At 47.4% G+C, this 16,998-nt stretch overlaps 1 protein-coding gene across 1 annotated transcript in view; it reads left to right on the top strand.

Moving 5' to 3' along the window:
* The window catches only part of LOC308104568 (AT-rich interactive domain-containing protein 5B-like), a 148,763-nt gene that overhangs the window by 118,069 nt on the left and 13,696 nt on the right, over positions 1 to 16,998 (top strand).

Below are 16,998 nucleotides of genomic sequence, written 5' to 3'. Positions count from 1 at the left end.
AGTACCTCGTAGTACATAATTTCTCTGAGCCATTAGGGATGCCTTCTCATGTTGTTATTATACTGTAAATCCAATAGAGCAGTCTCAGCTATCGCTACGGGTTTGCCAGTTTTCCCTTCCATCTCCTGCCAAAGAGCATAATGGGAGAAGTCTTGTGGGAGGCAGCAAAGCAAGCCAGTTTTAAAAAGTGAAATTGACAACAGGCAAAATATAGATATGAAGGCTTGATGTTACCATATAAAACTTGGAACAATTTGTAACCTAGAAAGTGTACAGTACAAATGTAATCAAACGGACCCTTACGGATCAATACGCTTGCATTCAGTTTTAAATGAAGTGCGTACTGACTACTGAGAGTGTAAATATTCTAGTTAGTTCAGCTAACTAGCAGAATGGTTTCTGCCAGTGTTACCTGTTTAGTCAGTATTATAGTTTAGTCGGTATCAACTCAGTGGCCTTGTGGTTAGAGTATCCGCCCTGAGATTGGGAGGCCGGTGGTCAAATCCCTGGCAGAGTCATACCAAAGGCTATAAAAATGGGACCCAATGCCTCCCTGCTTGGCACTCAGCATCAAGGGTTGGATGGGGGTAAGTCCCTGCGACATACTAGCGTCATGTCCAGGACCGTTGGCAGTGGTGGACAGTAACGAGTACATTTACTTGAGCACTGTATACTTGAGTATTTGTATTTTTTGGATAGTTATCACATTTACTCCATGCATGTCAAAGACAAATATTTTACTTTTGACTCCACTACAGTTCTATGAAAGGAATGTTTTTGGGATGTCTAAATGTAATACAGCAATGCATTGATATTAAAAAGAAAATTTACTTTTCAATACTTGAGCATTTCTAAATCAAGTATACTCCAGTACTTTAACTCAAGTCCAAATTTGACTGAACAACTTTAACTTGTAGTGGAGTGATATTTGACCAGGAGTATCTCTATACTTTGACTTCTAAGTACCGCTGTTGAATACTTTGTCCACCTGTGGTCAGTAGTTATTATTGGTTTGTTGCTACTGGGGCTGGACAGCAGAGGGACTGTGTGTAGACTGCTTGGACTGTGTTAGCATTGGGTTGCCAAGGAAGACAGACGCATTGGAGAGGAAAGGAAGGGCAGAAGGAAGAATAAGAGAGAGAGGGCATTGATAATTGAATTGGAGTGGAGAGGAAGGCAAGAAAGCCAAGAACAAGAGAAAAGACATAAAGGGGGAGAAAGAAAAGTATGCAGGAAGGACGGAAGGAGGGAGAGAGAGAGAGAGAGAGAAAAGTGTGTTGAAACATAAGTAATCGTTCCAAGGCACTTGGCGTGGACAGAGCTCACACAGCCCTTAATTCAACGACTTTAAAATAATTACGGAAGAATTCAGCCTTCATTTACAGCCAATTAGAAACGAGAAAATCCCTCCTTCCATAAAAAAAAAAAGGGGAAAAAATAAACCGTTTGCAGAAAGAAGAGAGAAATATTTTTGGAACGTGGTCTGAGTTCCAGGACACAGAGCGCTCTCTCACACACATTATTATTGTTCAACAAGTTTAGTCATTTAACTTGGCGACTCCAAGTTAATGGGTTTTCACCCGCGGAGAGAATGAGGTAATATATGGTCTCAAGAGCTCTCTCTCTCTCTCCCTCTCTCTCTCTCTCTCTCTCTGAGCACATAAGTATTTGCATAATGTGTACATCTGAGAGTGAAAGTGCGTGTGCGTGTGTGTGCTATTGTGTGGTGTGGTGTCCAAATGACCTTGTCATTAGGACAAGAGTTTAAGAGCTACCATACCCTCGGTGACCACTCAACCACCTAGTAACCTCTCCTTTCTCACCCTCGCCAATACACTCCTCTTATTACTTATTTCGGTGCGCTACAGTGCCTTCTGTCTATTTTAAGACAGACGGTTAAGATTTCAGAACATTTTGAGGAGAAACAGCAGCTGCTTGTGTGTCAAAATGATCTAAGCACCAAGTATTTACAGTCTCTGATTATCATGACATAATAACCAGCATGTGATGGATAATCCAAGAATAATACATTCTGCAAAAATGTTGCTTCCTTAACCACTTATACACTATACTTATTTGACTGGAGTCCCCTAGGGCTCTTCTCTTTACTAGGCCCCCTTTTCTACACTAAAAATCTTCAGTGAAATATCTACAAGCTCACAACATGTTGTGTTGCAGCACGTTGTGAGCTTGTTGATTGCCTATTTTCGCCGAGACTTCACTGCAGAATAGGAATACTAAGGTTCAAAACGTTAAATAATTATTATTATTATTATTATTATTATTATTATTATTATTATTATTATTACCACTGCAAATGCTACTCCATTCTCAACAATGTCTGAAACAATTTGAAACAACAATTTGAAAGGGCAGAACCTAATATAAGCCATAGCTTTTACTGTATTGCACTGTGTTTTCGTTTAACACCAGCATTTTGGTCAAACAACTTCTCTCTTGTTTTGGTTACTTTTTGATACCTTGCTCACATAACACTAAGATTTTATTTTGTGCACCATGCCAGTAAAGCTTGTTTAATCTGAATTGGAATGATATGAATGAATATGAGTCAACCAAGGCCTATTTACTGTATGTGGGATTAAAAACCAACATCCTATGAATAGACTCGTCAAAGGATAGACTTGCAATCTTGACAACAGCCTGCTTTCCAAAAAAAGATGATTCATTATTTATAATTTATGAATATTGAATACATTGCACTCGCTCAAGACAGTGGGTTCTTAAACTATGGATTGGGACCCAAAATGGGCCATAGGTAGATGTTAAGTTGGTCTGAGACCAGGAATACAGCTTCATCAGTCTTGATTCCTCAGACAGAAGAACTAAGACGTATTTGTGTACAAGGCCGATAATGTGTTAAACCTCCACCCTAAGTCAAAATGATGGCGAAATCATTCTGCACCTGTGTTCCTGTGAATGAATATTGTACGTCATCTGGCCTACAGCCAGTTTTCTTAAAACAAAATACTAAGCTGTACGGTTTAGGTTATAGCAAAGCAGGTAGGGATTCAGTCAGCGTCTTGCACAGGGACACACATTTGAGCAGAAACATGGCTGGTGCTGGACACTGTAGTTGTTGCAGGAATCAGACCTGTGAGACCTGTGTCCATTACAGATGACAGAAAACTAAATGTATCACCCTGCTGCCCATTCTGCTGTTACAGTTATGGTCCTGCTGTAATACCGCCTGAACTGCTTGTTTCCTGGCCTGGACTGTTGACTACTAGAAGCTAGTCCCCTAGTGGCAGATATTCAGAACAACAGTTTTATTAGGTAAATCTGGACAATCCAGCTACAGTAAACTGTAGTATGCAGAATGACATCATTGAGTGTGCAACAGTTTGATCAAACTAATCGATTTAATTGATTATAAAACAATCGTTGATCGTTGATAACTTACAAAAAAAATAATTTTGGGCTTGTGATTATAGGCGAAAAGTTTACAAAAACAAATTAAAACATTAATAACTGCAATTTTTCACACGGTTGTGCGACAAAGTATAAACACAGGACTTCTCCAGCAAACTATTAGAAAAGTTTCTCCATTGTAACCACTGGACCATTCTACTGTATACTGCCTGTATACTGTGATTAATGTACACAATCCATACCTTTTGTTTTTCCATGTGTGAATAGCAAACAGCTAACTGTATGTTTGTGTTTGTGTAAGAGCAGCATGCAGTTAACATCATGGCCTTATCTCTGAGCCCTTTGAAGCACCGATAGCACGTTATTTGTACGCCTTACCAATAGGCTTCTGTCATACCGCACTCATTATGTCATATGCATCTTTAGGTCATATGCAGTATGTCATATATGCCTATGTATGTGTCATAAATTATGCAGTACTGTCATGGGATATGAATCATGCATATGACACATATATACTGTGGGTGTATATGACATATGAGTACTGCATATGACACATTATGTCTTATTCAGTATTGTGTTTTTTTGGATGCCTATCATATCCCACGGGGGAACTTCAGTTTTCAGCTTCACCCAGCCATTCATCTATGGCCGTCCCAGTATTCATTGTATATGACAATATTCATATCTCTGCTGTCCGGCAGGAACCAGCTAACTCCAAATTGTTCATTTTTCAGGAAATAAAAAAAGTGGAGTTAGGAGGTTTTGTTCATCATTGATAAGAACAGCTGAATGGACCTCTAAGCTCACAATGAGATTGGAGGTCCAAAGGGGGTGGAGCCTGGAGTCAGCAAAACCAGCTAAAAAATTGAGGATCCAATGGAGTTAGCTGGTTTTGTCAGAAGCACTTTTTAATGCTTTTCATTTGTTCAATATTTTTTTTACCAACACAGACGTAAAGGGTGTTCAATAGCCCTGATTTATGGGAAAAAATGCAAAAGCGTAAAAATGGAGTTAGCTGGTTCCTGCCGGACAGCAACGATATGTCATATACAGTACGTATGTATTTGTCAGTACTTATGCATATGCTATACTCAAAGCATATGCATAACTGGTGTCCTTGAGGGTGTTCCAGTGGGTCCATAGCTAAATTATTGATATTTAAGAATGAACCCCTTACTGGTCTGTAACTCTGAGAATGTACTAATGGAATCAAATGGACCCTTATAGTTCTGTAACAACTAGGGGTCCCTGAAATGGAAAAAGTTGTAGAACCGCTGTCATGCCGTGCTATTAAAACCTGGGACATGCTGATGGCTCCACCAGGTATTAATGCATGGACCACCTACAGTGTCCCGTGTCATTCCTCCTCTCTGTCCTTGTGTCCCTGTCACCCTATACGCTCTTATCACAATAACAGCAGGATATCCGTTAACAAAACAAAAGAAAAAGAGAGAAAACCTGAATCCCAAGGTGTCATTTGTTTTCCTTGCATCAGCACTTTAGCTCTGCTAGCAGTAGTGGTGTCTTTGTCCAGCAACGTTATGTGATCGTACTGGCTCACTTTACCACTGGCTAGAAGAAGTACACTGATTTCTTTACTTTAACTCTTTCAGTGCCAAGAGTATTTTCCTAAAGTACTCCCCCAGTGCCAGCAATTTGCGTTTTTTTTTTTTTTTTAATTTTGTAATTTTTCATTCAAATAAATGATCTGATTGGGTTTTTAAACCCATAATACAGTTCTACCAGTATAGAGCAACAAATCGACACATTGCTGACCTCGCTGGCTCACTCGCCCCCTCCCAAACAGGCTCACGTCATATCCGGTCATAACCGGATGTTGACATTTTCGACAATCGTTGATCGGGCTAAATTACGATGCGATACACGACTACGATGACTGATCGTCACCCAGACCAAAGAGAGTAGACGTGGACCTCTCCGTTCGCTTTTTATACCGTGTGAAAAACCGTGACTTTCCCTATTCTGGCCGAAAATGACCGCGGGAAAAAAATTTGAACCGGAAACGGAATCTGCGTCATGAAACCGGAACCCAATGAGTCTGAAGGAGTCAGGAAGCGAAAGTGATCATGAAAAATAAACAGAATAGCGCGACCACAGTCAAAAGTAAAAACTCGGGATTTCTCGTGCTGGCACGGAGGGTACTCGGGAAAAACTCGGGATATCTCGGGGCGTGGCACTGAGAGAGTTAAGTAGCAATACCAATATAAAAAATACTCTGTTTCAAAGTTAAAGTCCTGTGTAATCTTACTTGAGGAAAAGTACAAAAGAATAAAAATTACATACACAAAGTATAACTATGTGGTTAATGTATGTTTTGTAATAATATTCCAAACCTGCAAAGTAACTAGTAAAAATTTTGCTTTAAAATAATTGTAGTGGAATAAAAAGTAGAATGATTGCCTCTGTATCAAGTGTAAAAAAAATAAAACATACTCAAGTAAAATCAAAGTAACTCAAAGTTGTATTTAATTACAGTACCTGACTACATGTACTGTACTTAGTTACTTTCCACCACTGCACTTTCCCAGCACACAAACACTATCTTAAGCCTGGTTTATACTGTGTCATACGTACAACGGTGTTGCTCGACAAAAACAGCCCTTCTACAAGCTCACCATGTGTCATTGTGAGCTTGTACATCTGCTTGTAGTAGACTGTAAATTAAGCATTACAGTACAGTACCGTTACAGTTTACTCTCTCTTCAAAAGCCAAAGAAAACAGTCAATATGTACTGTATACTGTATAAATTCTTCATCCATTAGAATAGCTCCCCCCCCCTCCCCCCCAGGAAACTCACAATTGAAAATCTAGGTCAAAGTTTGATTACAATAGCTTGAGTTTTTATCTTTCGTTGCTGTCGGGCAGAAACCTTGTATCTCCAAATTTCTGCTTTTTATGTTTTTTCTTTTTGGTGTCGCAAAAAGGAGTGAAAACAGCAGATCTACAAGCTCACAGCGTGTCGCGATGCGACACCTTGTGAGCTTGTAGATCGGCTATTTTCACTATTTAATTTATTTCATTTTTTATTTAATAATAAAAAAGGAACCGTTTGGGGACATACATGGTTTCCAGCCAACAGCAATGATTTTATCTTTGCTGTGGTAGAGGAGAGAAAGCGCCGGGGTGTTGTTGTTAGCAGTTGGTATTAGGGGCCACCTCACAATGCATGTTTTACCACGGTTCTCCGTTTACTACTCACTATGGGATATCAGCGCCCTCAGGCGATGAGACAGAGCAACACACACGCTCCCGGCGCCAATACTGATTGGCTAAGGGTATGTCACGAGTCCGGAAGGACCCGGGAGTATAAAGCTCCCCCGTGACGTAGGCTCTTCCTCTTTTCTCCACTCTGCAAGCGAATGCGCAGATATTCACACACAAAAAGCAAGAAAATTTCAACCTAACCCACCGCGGGAATACGGAGTATCTCCCCACGGGAAAACCTTGCTATAAGTTCTCTCCCGGAACTTATTTTATTATTTTATTTGTCTATCCTCTCAGTTTCTTCCTTTGTCTGGCATTTGAAAACGCCGGTTAGCGTTTTTCATTCATTTAGCGACTAGGCTACTAGTAGCAGCTAGGCTAAGGTGCTACTAGCCAAAGTTTAGGCCGCTGTGTTCCAGACCAGGATGGAACCACCGAGGACCTGCGGACGACCGAGGTGCGACCTCCTCGTCGCCGCAGACGACCCCCACAGTGTCTGCATTTACTGCTGTGGGGTCGCCCATGCCGTTGACGCCAAGGTACGCCAGGGCGAGAGGGACGAGTGCCCAGCGTGCTCGTCCTTCACCAGCCAGCAGCTCGACGCCCGGCTTGCCAGGGTAGAGACCCTGGTCGGCTGGGCCAGGAGCGATCCAGGCATGGCGTCCGTCACCACCAGCACAGGGACCCCAGGAGTGCCGCCCGAGAGGACACTCATGGGACCCCCACCGGTGCCGACGCCGAAGGAAAAGCGGCCAGCGGCGGAGACGCCGCCTTCCGTCGCTGCCGCTGTACACATGTCGCCGCCGCAGCTAACCAGCAGCGCCTCCACCTCCCCCCACCGACGCTACGACTGGGCTGCCTCGTTGGCCGATAGCGAGGAGGAGCTGGCCTTCGAGGAGCTGGAGGACGAGTTGGACCTCGCGTCATACCAGGAGGTCCAGGAGGTGTCCATGGCGAGCGCCGAGGGGGATGGCGGAAACCCCGACACCGTCGAAGTGGTCGTCGAAGAGGTCACCGAACCAGTAACAGCGGTATTCAAACGGGCTATCGCCAGGTGCGGGTTGGTGCAGCCCGTAGAGAGCCGCAACGCCACCGCTCTCGCAGCAGGCTTCCAGGGCTTGGAGGCTCCACCAACACGGGTGGTGGAGTCCAAGAAGCTCCCTGAAGCGATGGGGTTCCAGACGGCCTTGGTGAGCTCCTGGGGGGATCACCAAGACCCACAAAAGCTAGCTTTCCCCATCGACCTGATCTCCGCCAGGGAACTGGGGCTGATCGAAGTCCCTCCGATGGACCCTGTGTTGGCGGAAGGACTGGAGGACATGCAACCAGGTACGGTGGTGCTTGGGGGCGCCACACCGTCCTTTTATAACGAGGAAATGAGGAAATCCTCCGCGGCGTTGAAGAAGACCTACGCCGCGGCTGGACAGGTCGCAAAGACCCTCAACGCCGTTACCATCCTCCAGGGCTCCTCTGCCGTGCGACTAGCGGAGCTGAAGACGAAATGGGGCGATGACGCTAAGGAGCTGCATCGCCTTAACCAGCTCACCATTTCCTGCACCCAGCACGCCATCAACTGGACCGGCCGGGTGTTGGACGACTGCGCGACCATAGAGAGGGTGCGGTGGCTCGACCTCGCCACCTTCACAAGAGACGCGCAGAAAATAGACGCGAAGAAGAAGCTGCTGGCCCTTCCACTCAAAGCAAGTAATCTCTTCTGCGGTGCAGAGAAGTACTTAAAGGACTCCACGGAGTCGGCGAGGGCCCGGAAAGAGGCAGCGGCGGGTCTTTTGGCCCCGAAGCCTCCCCACCCAGGCAGACCCCGCCAGGAGAGGTCTGCCATACGGGGGAGACTCTCCTCATCTCGCCAACCCAGCGCCAGCGGCAGCTCCCGCAACTCCTCGGCCCGTCCATCCAGAATGGAAGGGCCCATGTCGCTGGGAGCCGGCGACGTCCGTCGCAAAGACCCCCGTTCCCCCCCTCCTTCTTCCCCCCGACCCACACGACGCGGCGGGAGAGGACGTGGTCGCGGGCAGCATGTTTGACATTTGCCCCCCGGTGTTACCGGTTGTTCGGCTGCCCCCCCCACATCCACACGGACGGAGTGGGGGGGGAGTAGCCCCCCTGGTCACCTCGGGAAAGAGACGTTGCCTTTTCATGGCCCCGACGGACTTGAAAAACAAAAGACAAAAAGTGACAATGTTACAGAGCCAGGCCTCTGCCGTATTGTGTTGTCAGAATGTTGTTTGCCAGGGTGTTTGTGTGCAAAATGTGGTTCCAATAAATGTTCTGAAATTTACAAAACCTCTCATCATTTCACCCGTCTCAGAGCGGCGATGCGGAGGGACCCCCCTTGGGGGGGCCCCTCCATATCAATGCCCTCCACCCATAAGCCCACAGCGCTTGGACAGTCCCTTTGGAGACTGTCCAAGCGCTGCTGGGATGAATTTTGTGCATGCTATGAGCAAGACAAAGGTATTAAACCCATTGCTAATTCCAAACGCCAATGTACAAGGGTCACGCCAAAATTTCCATTTCTACCATCCATCCAGCAGAGGGCGCCAGAGGCCCACTGTGGGAAGGAAGGTTTGCAAAATGGCGGCGCGGGTCGAGGGTCACCCCAATATTTACAGTCTGCCGTGCACCGAGTCACGCCAACCTCTGGAGGGCGACAGAGTGCCTCTTTCAGTAGAGGTGGCTCCGTCGCTTCCTTTAGTCAGGCCAAGGGCCCTAGACAAGATGGCGGCGGACCTTGTAGACAACGTGAGAATAGTGCGGAACACTTCCGCACTAGGTCACGTGATCTCTACACGCAGAACGTCAGGATCGACGCGACCTCCTTTGTCTCTAGCGAGCTCCACAGCTGTAGCTCCGCTGAACAGAGTTTTAGCGTCTCCGGTTCCCATGGTAACGGTTTCACGACCAGTGGAACTAGCGACGGCAGCATCCAGCGACAATCCTCTCGCTCAATGCTTGGATCAATGGAAACTTTGCAAGCCGTGCCCTTGGGTGCTGCGCACCGTTCGCAAGGGTTACAGACTGCAGTTTGCCAGGAAGCCGCCCATGACAGACAAGGTATTGTACACCCGAGCGTCGGGCCAAGCGGCCAAGACCTTGAGAGAGGAAGTAGCCTCCCTTCTGGACAAGGGCGCGATAGAGAAATTATCTCCGGATCAGAACCGTCTGGGGTTCTATTCGGAATATTTTCTGGTGAAAAAGAAAGGGGGGGGCGTAAGACCCATATTGAATCTGAAGGGACTCAACAGGTTCCTGCGGGTTTTTCATTTTCAAATGCTAACGACCGTGAAGTTATTACGCACGGTGCGTCAGGGCGACTGGTGGACGAGCATCGATTTGAAAGATGCTTACTTCCACATTCCAATTTACCCCCCGCACAGGAAGTTCCTGCGCTTCGGCTTCGAAGGGGAAGTGTACGAGTACATGGTTCTCCCTTTTGGTATGTCGTTGAGCCCACGGGTGTTTGTGAAGTGTACCAACGCGGCCATTGCTCCACTACGGAGCCGGGGAATCCGTCTGTCAACCTACATCGACGACTGGTTGATAGCCGCAGGCTCGGAGGAGGAGGTGGCGCGGCACACGGCCATGGCCATCTCCCATCTGACGTCACTGGGTTTCACAATCAACGTCAAGAAGAGCGTTTTGGTTCCGTCCCAGCGGGCCACCTTCTTGGGGATCTCGCTGGACTCGAACACGCTCAGGGCACGTCTATCCAAGGAGAGGATAGACAGCGTTTTAGCTTGTGTGAGATCTTTCCGCCCGGGGCGGGAAGTTACTTACAAACAATGCATGCAAGCAGTAGGTCTCATGGCCTCAGCCATTCACTTAATCCGCTTGGGCAGGCTCTACATGAGACCCGCTCAGAGGTGGCTGAGGGCCCTTCGGATCCCACCCACCTCAGGTCGTCGGCTTGTGATGGTGTCTCCATGGTGTGTGGAGGCACTCAGACCATGGTCACAAGCAGCCTTTCTGTCCCAGGGGGTCAGTATAGGAGCTGTGATTTCGTGGAAGGTCATCACCACGGACGCCAGTTTGGCTGGGTGGGGTGCCGTCCACGAGGGCAGGTGGACCAGGGGAATGTGGGATCCGACACTGCAGTCGGCTCACATCAACTACCTGGAACTGCTGGCGGTTTTCCTCGCTCTGAAACATTTCGAGGCACAGATCTTGGGTTGTCATGTCGCGGTCAGAACGGACAATACGACAACCATGTGTTTTATCAACAAGCAGGGAGGCTTGACCTCCCTGGTGTTGGATGGTCTAGCACGCGAGATGACGCTTTGGTGCGAGTCACGGCTCGCGTCCATACGGGCGTCTCATGTACCGGGCCTCCTGAACCACGGAGCGGACTTGCTGTCCAGGGGCGGTCTCCGGTACGGGGAATGGTCACTCCACCCGATAGTGGCGAAGGATATCTGGCACAGATTCGGTCGCCCCCAGGTCGATTTGTTTGCCTCCGAAGAGAACGCGAAGTGTTTTCGGTTCTTCTCAGTGAAGAAGGGGGACCGTTCCATGGGCGTGGACGCCTTGGCACACAGTTGGCCGAGCGAACTGCTTTATGCCTTCCCGCCAATGGAGTTGATCCTCCCCACCTTGGAGAGGGTCAGGCTCCAGGGGTTGTCGGTGTTGCTGGTGGCTCCAGCATGGGGCACGTGGAGGTCGGAGATAGCTCCGCTCCTTTACGATGCGCCTCTGGCCCTCCCTCCCAGGGCAGACCTGGTGAGGCAGGGAGGGAACGAGCTGTTCCACGAGCGCCCTCAGGACCTAGACCTATGGGTTTGGCCCGTGAGAGGGCGAATTTGACTTCATGTGGCCTCCCCCCTGACGTGGTGGCTACCATCCAGGGTGCGAGGGCTATGTCCACAAGGGAAGCTTACGAGGTCAGATGGAATATGTTCGCATCTTGGTGTCTGGAGCAGTCACCAGTGGTGGTGGCTGTCCAGGCCCCGGTGGGCAGCATTCTTACCTTTCTACAGGGAAGGCTAAGTCAAGGTTTATCCTTCTCGACAGTGAAAGTGTATTTGGCTGCCATTTCGGCTTGCCACCTAGGTTTCGACGATGGCAAGACGGTGGGTCAGCATAACTTCGTGCGCCGGTTTATGAACGGCGCCAGAAGAGCTAGACCAGTCAACAGGCCACTGTTCCCAGTCTGGGATTTGACGGTGGTGCTGGATGCACTGTGCCGTCACCCGTTCGAGCCTTTTGAGTCTATGGATCTGAAGGTCATTAGTCTCAAAACGGTCCTTTTGGTGGCCCTGTCTACGGCTAAACGGGTCAGTGACTTGCATGCGCTCTCGGTGAGCCCGGAGTGCATGAGTTTTCTGAACAACGACAGGAGGGTTTTGCTTAAACCAAACCTGGCGTTCGTTACAAAGACCGGGGTGGTGGCCCCGGATCCGGTTGAATTGGTCGCTTTTCATCCACCTCCCTTCGCTTCGGCGGAGGACAGGCGGTTACATTGCCTCTGCCCGGTGAGAGCTTTGAAGCTCTATTGCCAGAGGACGGCGGCCAATCGCTCATCGACACAACTCTTTGTCTCTTTTGGCGTGGGGGTTCAGAGGAAGGCGGTCACCAAAGCGACGCTTTCTAGATGGATCCGAGATGCCATTAAGCTGGCTTATGTGAGCAGTGGTGTCCCAGTCCCGGGGGGTCTGAGGGCCCACTCTACTAGAGGCATGGCTACGTCCTGGGCTCTCTACAAGGGAGCTTCGATCCAGGAGATTTGTGCGGCTGCAAATTGGTCGTCACCATCGACTTTTGCGGCCTTTTACAGTCTGGACGTGGCGGCGTCATCAGTGGCGCACGCTGTCCTGGGTGTGGCTGCTGCCTCCAGGTCAGTGGAGGATAGGGAGTAGGCTTGGGGCTTTCTCCTTATCTTCAACTTCCTCTTTAGGTTTCCTTGGGACCAGCAGGGCTGTGTCTTGGGGAATGAGGGCCCTGCTCCTCAGTTTTATGAGGCGGACTGTGTCTGCCTGTTAGAGAATAAGGCAGACTCTAGAGTCTGTCAGGGCCTACTCTTATTATCTATCCCGCACCCCAGCCCGGTGGGCTGGGGGGGCGCCCAGGGGTCATGAGGTCGTGGACCTATGGCCTGGGGTTCTTAGGTCACGTCCTGGGGGACGTGACCTGGGGCTGAGGGGCGTGCGGGGTTGTCGGGGTTGTGTGGCTCATTACCTCAAGGGGGGTTTATGAATCCCATAGTGAGTAGTAAACGGAGAACCGTGGTAAAACTAGAGGTTACGAATGTAACCCCGGTTTTAGTAGGTTCGGAGTTTACTACTCACCAGACACCCCTTTCTGTGCGCATTTGGCATGCAGAGAGGAGAATGTTAAGAGGAAGAGCCTACGTCACGGGGGAGCTTTATACTCCCGGGTCCTTCCGGACTCGTGACATACCCTTAGCCAATCAGTATTGGCGCCGGGAGCGTGTGTGTTGCTCTGTCTCATCGCCTGAGGGCGCTGATATCCCATAGTGAGTAGTAAACTCCGAACCTACTAAAACCGGGGTTACATTCGTAACCTCTAGTTTCCTTAGCCATCGTCAAATGAGTAAATATTACTCCTCAGCTTATCAGCTTGTGCTTATGTGAACACAGGGCCTTTTTCAATGGGATTTCAGCGACGTAAGTAAACAAAACGTGGCGCGCACGCTCGCATACACACACACACACACACACACTCGTTTGTATTTCTATACTTGTGAGGACATCAGCCATTTTGGATGGTTACGTTATGAATGGCAGATCAGGCTACCAGGAAAATTGGCCCTCATAATGTCTACAGTATTTTGTCCAATTTTACTATACTTGTGGGGACATAATAGTCCTCACAAGTACAGTAACACAAGCACACGCACGCACACACACACACACACACACACACACACACACACACACACACACACACACACACACACACACACACACACACACACACACACACACACACACACACACACACACACACACACACACACACACACACACAGCTGAAATAGCTAAGCTAAATAACAGAAACCTCTACAAATAAGCTCCCACTTCCATGCTCCTGCCACAGCCCTCTCTGATACAGGCCCTCCATTTTTGAACACCTGACCTCAGCTAAGCCAGTGGCATTGTGGTTAGATTCTGTTGGAAATCTTGTGTGTCCAAAGCTGTTACTTTTCAGGAAATGGGGAAAAAAAAGAACCTGTGTTGCAGTGGATCCAATATAGTTATTAAGACTGCCACTTTCAACCTGGTGTTAACGTGACACACATTTGTCATATGGCAAAGTATTAAATAGGGCATTCATTAATATATATAGACTGTATATTTAAAAGAATGTAATATGGAGATACAAGGTTTCTGCCAGACAATTTGCTTCTTGTGACAATGCTGCATTTCTTTGTTTTTCCTTACGGTACCTTTTTTTTCACACATATTTCACAGTGGTTACATTCATTCTGGGTTCAAAAGGGCGAGGCTAGGTGAAGCCAACACAAACTGTGCACACTTTGTGGTCATTTCCCCCCTGAAATCAGTCAATTACATGTCAGAATTCATGGTTGGGTTGAAAACAGTTAAACGTCCAAATGTTGACTTGTCTAAAGTGCTGACGTGAGGGGCGGGGCCATGACGGACATGACCACTTCAGCTGCCTTGTGTGCGCGTGCCTGCGCGCGTGGGTGCATGTACGCATGCATGAGTGCCAGCATGGTGTGGAACTCTCATCAGTCTCAACTGCGTGCATGCGTGTGCGTGGCATGCGTGTGTGTTGGTTCAGCTGTGCAGGGTGGTTTTCAGGACAGCCGGTTGAAGTCTCTTATTAAAGAGGATCCATTTACCTCAGGAATGCACTGTTGAGCTGGCACAGCGCACTGAGACGGAGAACACTAACACACTGGACTGTGCTGCTGCACAGGGAAGGTGTGTGTGTGTGTGTGGGGGGGGGGGGTTGGGTGGACTGAGGAAGAGATGAGGACAGGGGAGGTGAAGGGGCAGGTGGAAGAGATGAGACACAACAAACTCCAAACTCTCATCTGAAAATATTCTGTGCCAGGGTCGGGAATTATTTCAAATTATTCACATTAACTGATTTTGATGCTATATTAAACAATTCTTGCTGGGGACCACTGGCTAAATCTTGCTATTTTTGAATTTGAATCCTGAAAAGTAACAGTTTTGAACATATGAGGTTTCCACCCAAAAGAGACGATATGTGGAAAAAAGACCCCTCATGAGAGACCCTCTCGTCAACGGCTGGCCTCCTGCAGAGCCATGCCGTAAAAAAGGGGGGGACCAAGTATAGACCCCTGGGGGACCCCATCAACTGATATATACAGGGGCTTAAGTGGTTTTAAAGAGAGAGAGAAACGTAAACAGTTGGAAGGGACGTGTTTACTGTAGGTCTGATCAGACCAGCTGGGTCATAAGACTCATTTATACTTCGTAGAATGACCTATTTCCTACGGCAAAAGTGTAAAAAGCCTTCCCGCAAAACGACAAAGTATAGATGAGTGTATGTATGTCTGTCTGTCTGTCTGTCTGTCTGTCTGCAGCAGTAGACAGCATTGTGACACTATATTAACTAATTTAGCTGGGGACCCCCTGGTACCCCCCCAAGGACCCCTGGGGGTCCCCGGACCCCACTTTGAGAACCAATATGGTCTACAGACTGCAGACTCTCCCCATCTACCACCACAGTCTGAATACTCACGTCTTCTTCAGAATCCATGTTATCCCCTAGCACAACTTTGTATCAGTACTTGTTGCCTATTTTCATAGACGCTAGTTATGCTATGCAGACGTATGTTGTTGACTTTAGATAGATGTAGATGATGTACTGTGTACGATGTATCCTGTTTGCTTATGTTCCACAGATGCCAAGTTTATTATTTAGATGCTACTATAGCCTAGATTTCTTTGCACTCCATTTACTTGACTACTCCCGGTTGTTTGTTGACTACTGGGCTCATGCCACTTACTGTGATCTTGCACTTTGTTAAGTCTCTCTGGATAAGAGCATCTGCTGAATGCTGAAAACTGTAATTATAAAACTGTCTGTCTGCCTGCCTACCTAACAGCACCTATACCAGTCTTTATGTGAGCCTGTTAATGGCCTGCCGGTCTTGCCCATACAGAGCTGTCTGCCTTTCTTGCCAGGCTATCTATCCGCCCATCCTCAGCTGCTCTCCTCAGCCGTAATAACAACAAAACACAAATTAAAACTTCTCATAACCTCCTGAACTCTTAAAAGCATTTTTGTCTTCTGAGAGATAATGCACCACAGGGCTAATTTGTTTTAAGAGGAACAATGTTTTGCACGCTAATATCTCCTGTGCGCTCTGTGTGTGTGTGTGTGTGTGTGTGTGTGTGTGTGTGTGTGTGTGTGTGTGTGTGTGTGTGTGTGTGTGTGTGTGTGTGTGTGTGTGTGTGGCGTCTTTATTTCATTAAAATGAAAAGGGGCAGTTGGGCTGTTTTGTCCATACATGGAGATGTTGAGAGAGAAACAGGAGAGGACTGAACGGACTGAAGGAGAGAGAGAATGTAGGGGGCAGCTGAGAGAGAGAGAGAGTGTCATCATCTGTGGTGGAGTATATACTAAAGTAAATACTCAAATCAAAGTATTCCACAGTACAAATTATGAAGTACATTTTCTTTCTAATATCAATGCATTGCTGTATTGACATTTTTAACATTAAGCGGTTCATTCAGTTTGGGTCCCAAGAGTCCCTACCTAGAAATGTAGAGGAGTCAAAATTACAATATTTCTATTCTATTCGAATGCAGAGTGAAAGTCATTTGCTTGCAAAAAAAACTACAATGTAGTTACTGTCCAGCGCTGGTTCTCATCATTCCCATGTTTCTGACTATTATGTGTTAATAGTTTTAATGCAGCTCACAAGCATCTGAGAAATACACACCCACTACAATCACAGCATCAGCAAACTACAACACACTGAACTCTACGATCTGCCACATCTGACGCCAATTATACAACATCCTGAGCTCTCTGTGTGTGTGTGTGTGTGTGTGTGTGTGTGTGTGTGTGTGTGTGTGTGTGTGTGTGTGTGTGTGTGTGTGTGTGTGTGTGTGCATGTTTCTACTATTGGCTATTTTTAAATGGAAATTTGACAGATGAATTTCATCGTTATATTATGTGCAGTTTACACACACACACACACACACACACACACACACACACACACACACACACACACACACACACACACACACACACACACACACACACACACACACACACACACACACACACACACACACACACACACACACACACACACACACACACATCTGGGGATTAGGAAAAAAAATAAGTGAGAGTAAAGGAGAGGGGTTGAAAAGAGGAATTGGGGGATGACA

The sequence above is a fragment of the Gymnoscopelus braueri genome, assembly GCF_963280865.1.
Source record: "Gymnoscopelus braueri genome assembly, chromosome: 17".
NCBI lineage: Eukaryota > Metazoa > Chordata > Actinopteri > Myctophiformes > Myctophidae > Gymnoscopelus > Gymnoscopelus braueri.
The sequence above is the reverse complement of the archived record's forward strand: the minus strand, read 5'-3'. Positions and strand labels throughout refer to the sequence as shown.